Source organism: Lactuca serriola, chromosome 1, assembly GCF_051521515.1.
Source record: "Lactuca serriola cultivar US96UC23 chromosome 1, Lser_US96UC23_V15, whole genome shotgun sequence".
In the NCBI taxonomy this organism is placed as follows: Eukaryota; Viridiplantae; Streptophyta; class Magnoliopsida; order Asterales; family Asteraceae; genus Lactuca; species Lactuca serriola.
The window spans coordinates 127,526,433-127,531,994 of NC_136408.1; positions in this window are offsets into that span (position 1 = coordinate 127,526,433).

Consider the following 5,562-nt stretch of genomic DNA (forward strand, 5'->3'; position numbering starts at 1 on the left):
GTGTATCTTCATCCTACTCGCCGAGTAGGTTCGTGCACTCGGCGAGTAGAAGCCTCAGAATGAAAATTTTCGACTTTAGTTGCTGGGAATGGACTAGAAACATTACCCTAAACTGTTTTGGTACTTGAAAACTCATTTTAGATGGAGTAATGTGTTTGCTAATCCATTTACAACAACAAGTTATCAAAATTACAAAGTCTTAAATGTAAGTTTTGATTCATGAAAGTGTTCATAATCATGTTCTTGATCTTATGATGTTTAGATGATCATAGGAATTATTTGTAACCTATGTGGTAGATTAATTCATGATTATTATGTGTTTTAATGGAGTCCATAACTTGTCCTCAAGTTATGGAAAAACCAAAAGTCACTTTGCTTTAAAACCATTAAAAGAACACATGGGTTATAAAAATGAAGAGTCTTCATTTTTAATACCCTAATAAACTCATAAGTTACAAGAAATGAAAACTTTTGAAAGTTTACGAAACTTTCCCTCAAGTTTTGGAACAAGTAAAGTCTTCATTAAAACTTTAGTTCCAACCCTTAGAATTTTAAAAGTTAAAATTCAACCCTTATACTTATAGTATTATAATTATAATATATATATATATATATATATATATATATATATATATATATATATATATATATATATGTATAAGAACAAAGTTGTCTTACCGCTAGTATGCCTCATTCACGAAGTCGGTCTATAAGGTGGGTATAAGGTTGTTGCCTATAAAATGGCAACTTAATGGGTGTCCACTCTCACCCACCTCTTGCTTTACTGGTGGAGGGTCGTTAGCCGAACGGGTAAGACAAGGACTTATAAATTCTCATTAAAAGTATAATGATTATTATAAAGTAACTAAATGTTTTATAAATTCCCAATCTTAGTTACTTTAGGAAAAATATGAATAAGTGCTAATCCATGAAATTACACTTTGCACCTTGTTTAAGTCGTTGGTGGAGCGTGTGTGGTTTACCGGCACACTAACTTGGACTTAACAAGGAAGGCAAAGGGTGACTTAAGGTTTTTCATGAAATCAGAAGGAGCGCGTGTGGTTTACCGGCACAACGCTTAAGTGAAAAACATTAACGGTACCAAGTAATTTGCATGGTTACTTCACACCTTGTTTTGTGATCCTCGGTATCCCAGTCACAGAACATGAAGGGCACACTGGAGATTGAAACATGCCATTGAAAAGTTCAATGAATCTCAAAGAATCTAGGAATTTCTAAAAGCCAAATAAAACCTAATAATTTATATTTTGTTTTCATGGTGGAAATTGGTGAATCGTCATTCACCTACTTTCAAATATGTTATAACTTGGATTACGGCATCCCTCTTCTAGTTTATAATATATTGTGATTGGATCCTAGCCTTAATATTACATTTTTGTGTTTTATTAAGGACTATCACTATATCTAAACTAAACTTACTTTCTTCTTTTCAGATGTCTTCCAACAATGCTACTCCTGGCTCAAACCCTACTGGCTCCTTCTCTCTCATGAATCTTTATGGGAGAGTCATCTTTGATGGATCCAACTTTACTGACTGGATCAGAAACATCAGGATGGTCACTCGTTACAAGAACAAGGAATATGTTCTTGACAAGGAGCTCAAGGTGCCTGATTCAACTGCTACTCCTGAGGAGTTTGCTGAATATGAGGCACATGAAAGAGATGCAACCAAAGTGGCATGCACCATGATGGCCACCATGACAGCCGAGCTCCAAAAGTCCTATGAGGACTACTATCCTTTTGAGATGCACTAGGATTTGATGGACCGCTACCATCAGAGTGCTCGTCAAGAGCGATATGAAATCATCTCCTCTATGATCACAACCCGAATGAAAGATGGCAAACCCATCACAAGCCACATGCAGGAAATGCAAAGGTATGTGGATAGATTGATGAAGTTGAATGTTAACTTCCCTGAGGAGTTAGCAATAGATATTATTTTTCACTCCTTACCTTCGTGCTATGATCAATTCCGCATGATATACCACATGAATAAGGAGGAAGTTACACTTAATAAACTTCAGGGACTCCTAAAGACCGCAGAATCAGGTCTTAAAGGTAAGTCGATTGTGACCACTCGTGCTACTACTCCAAACTCAGCACCTGTCCTGGAAATCGGGAAAGGTAAAGGGAAGAAGATAAAGAACCCTTCGAAGGGTACCAAGGGTAAGACCCTTGATGGCTCCTCTTCTAGCGGAACCAAGAAAGGTTTCGTTACACCTTCTTCTGATCCCAAAGAGGCTGAATGCTTCTACTGCCATGAAAGGCGCACTGGAAGCGTAACTACCCAAAGTACCAACAAGACATGAAGGATGGGAAGGTTAAACCCAACCATGTAGGTATTTACACTATCTCATCTAATAATTCACTCTATTCTAACTCTTGGGTCCTTGATACCGGTTGTGGTATTCATATTTGTTCTGAATTGCAGGGACTAAGAAGAAGTGAGAATGTGGAGCATGGAAAGATAAACTTGATCATGGTGAATTGGAAAGTTTCACCTGTCACCAAGATTGGAGTTTATACTTTGTTGCTTAGTAGTGGATTTACTTTAGATTTGAATAAATGTTGTTATTCGCCAGAAATGGCAAGAAATGTTATTTCCTTTCATGCTTTTTGTATAAACAAGGTTTTACCTTTTCTTTTGATAATGAAACTGGTGGAATAAATGTTTTCATTAATAATGTGTTTTATTTTAAAGCATTACCTTGTGATGGTGTGTATGAAGCTGTGTCTGTTGTAGATAACCTAGGAAATAATGTATTGTGTATTGATCCTACTAATGATAATAACTTGGAAAAGCATCATTATGGCATTGTCGTCTTGGACATATAAGCAAGAAACGCATAGGCCAACTCCAAAAGGATGGAGTCTTGGAGTCATTTGACCTAAAGTCAGATGATAGTTGCGAATCATGCTTACTTGGAAAAATGACAAAGTCACCCTTCACAGGTTCTTGTGATAGGGGTGAAGGTTTGTTGGATCTTATACACACGGATGTGTGTGGACCCTTCAAACATGCCAAAAGGGATGCTAATCGTTATTATGTGACTTTTACGGGTGATTATAGTAGATATGGATATTTCTACTTAATCAAGCATAAGTCAGAGACTTTTGAAAGGTTTAAAGAGTTTAAACAAGAAGTCGAGAATCAATTGGGCAGGAACATTAAGATGCTTCGATCTGATCGTGGTGGTGAGTATCTTAGTACTGAGTTCCTCGACTATCTAAGGGAATGTGGGATTGTCTCACAATTGACACCTCCCAGGACACCACAATTGAATGGTATAACTGAGAGGCGTAATCGAACCTTGTTGGATATGGTTCGTTTCATGATGAGTCGAGCTACTCTACCAATCTCATTTTGGGGGTATGCCTTAGAGATTGCCACCCATATCCTTAATCTGATCCCTATAAAGAAGGTTGCCAAAACACCTCACCAGATGTGGACTGGAAAAGTTCCTAGTCTAGCCCACATCAAGGTTTGGGGTTGCGAGGCTTTCGTGAGATGCGAGACTCATGACAAGCTCGAACCTCGAAGTGAGAAGTGTATTTTCATCGGCTACCCACAAAAATCCTTTGGTTACCTCTTCTACAGACCTAGTGAGAATGTGGTCTTTGTAGCAAGGAGGGTTGTCTTTCGAGAAAGAGAGTTCATAAGCCAAGGAGATAGTGGGAGGCTAATTGACCTTGAAGAACTTCAAGAGTCAAGTGGTGAAGGAACCTCAAGCCCTAGCCATCAACTTGAGGAGGAATCTCCTGTTGATCCAATTATACCTCCAGTTGTACCTCTGAGGCGTTCCACAAGGGTTAGGAATGTACCTGAGCATTACTATGGTTTCCATATTACTGCAGAAGGTGAGACACTTATTAGTGATGAGACATTAGTAGGTCTGTATGAACCTAACAGCTATGCGGAAGCCATGGCAGGCCTTGAGTATGCTAAATGGAAAGAAGCAATGGATAGCGTGATACAATCCATGTAAGACAATCAAGTTTGGAACTTGGTTGAGAATGTACCAGGTCGTAAGACTGTAGGGTGCAAATGGATCTTCAAGAAGAAGACCGACATGGATGGTAATGTACACACTTATAAGGCTCGACTGGTAGCAAAGGGCTTTTCTCAAACTCCTGGAGTGAATTATGATGAGACCTTTTCTCCAATAGCCAAGATTAAGTCTATTAGGGTATTGTTAGCCATAGCTGCATTTCATGACTATGAAATATGGCAAATGGATGTCAAAACCGCTTTCCTTAATGGAAAGTTGGCTGAGGATGTTTACATGAATCAGCCAGAGGGTTTTGTTAGCACAGAGTACCCTAATAGAGCGTGTATGCTTGAGAAATCCATCTATGGATTAAAGCAAGCACCTCGCAGATGGAATCTTTACTTTGATGAGAAGGTCAAAGAGTTTGGCTTTTCTAGGAGTGAAGATGAATCTTGTGTATATGTCAAGGCTAGTGGGAGTATAGTTAGCTTTTTGGTACTGTATGTGGATGACATACTACTCATAGGAAATGACATCTCAACTCTGCAGGAAGTTAAGTCCTGGCTTGGGAAGTGTTTTGCTATGAATGACCTAGGAGAAGCAGCCTATATTCTAGGGATAAGGATCTTGAGAAACCGGAGTAAAAGACTAATTGGACTTAGTCAAAGTACCTACTTGGACAAGGTGTTGAAGAGATTCAGCATGGAAGATTCCAAGAAAGGAGAGTTACCCATCCAGAGTAACACTAGACTGAGTAAGACTCAGAGCCCGAGTACTGAGGATGAGATAGAAGAAATAAGTCGGGTACTTTATGCTTCGGCAGTAGGCTCGATCATGTATGCTATGACCTGTACTCTTCCTGATGTAGCCTTTGCTTTAGGCATGGTTAGCAGGTATCAGGGGAATCCTGGTAAGGCTCACTGGACAGCGATAAAGAACATTCTCAAGTATCTGCGGAGGACTAAGGACTGGGTCCTTACCCTTGGTGGGAGTGATGACTTGAGAGTTGTAGGGTATAGTGATGCTAGCTTCCATACTGATAGGGATAATTTCCGCTCTCAGTCGGGCTGGGTCTTTACCTTAAATGGAGGATCAATCTCTTGGAAAATTTCCAAGCAGGAGACAGTGGCTGATTCAACTTGTGAATCAGAGTATATAGCGGCAAGCAAGGTGGAAAAAGAGGCTATATGGCTAAAGAACTTCATTCGAGACCTTGGAGTTGTACGAGCTATATCGAAGCCCATAGAGATTTTCTGTGATAGTGAAAGTGCATTTTCCTTAGCAAAGGAACAAAGGGATCATGGGAGATCCAGACACATCGACAGAAAATATCATTTTATCAGACATCGCATAGAAGGACTTTGTGACAACCCGAAATTTCCTTTTGTACGAACTCTATCTTTTCAATAGAAGCTAGTCCAGTTTCAGTGAATTTCATACTTTTCCGAACAAGTTTGTGTACTTTAGGGTTTACGTTTAAGGAGATATCAGGAGAGTGGATGCTCCTGGGTTTGTGAAATTTGAGCATTTCAAGTTTCATAATGTTATAGTC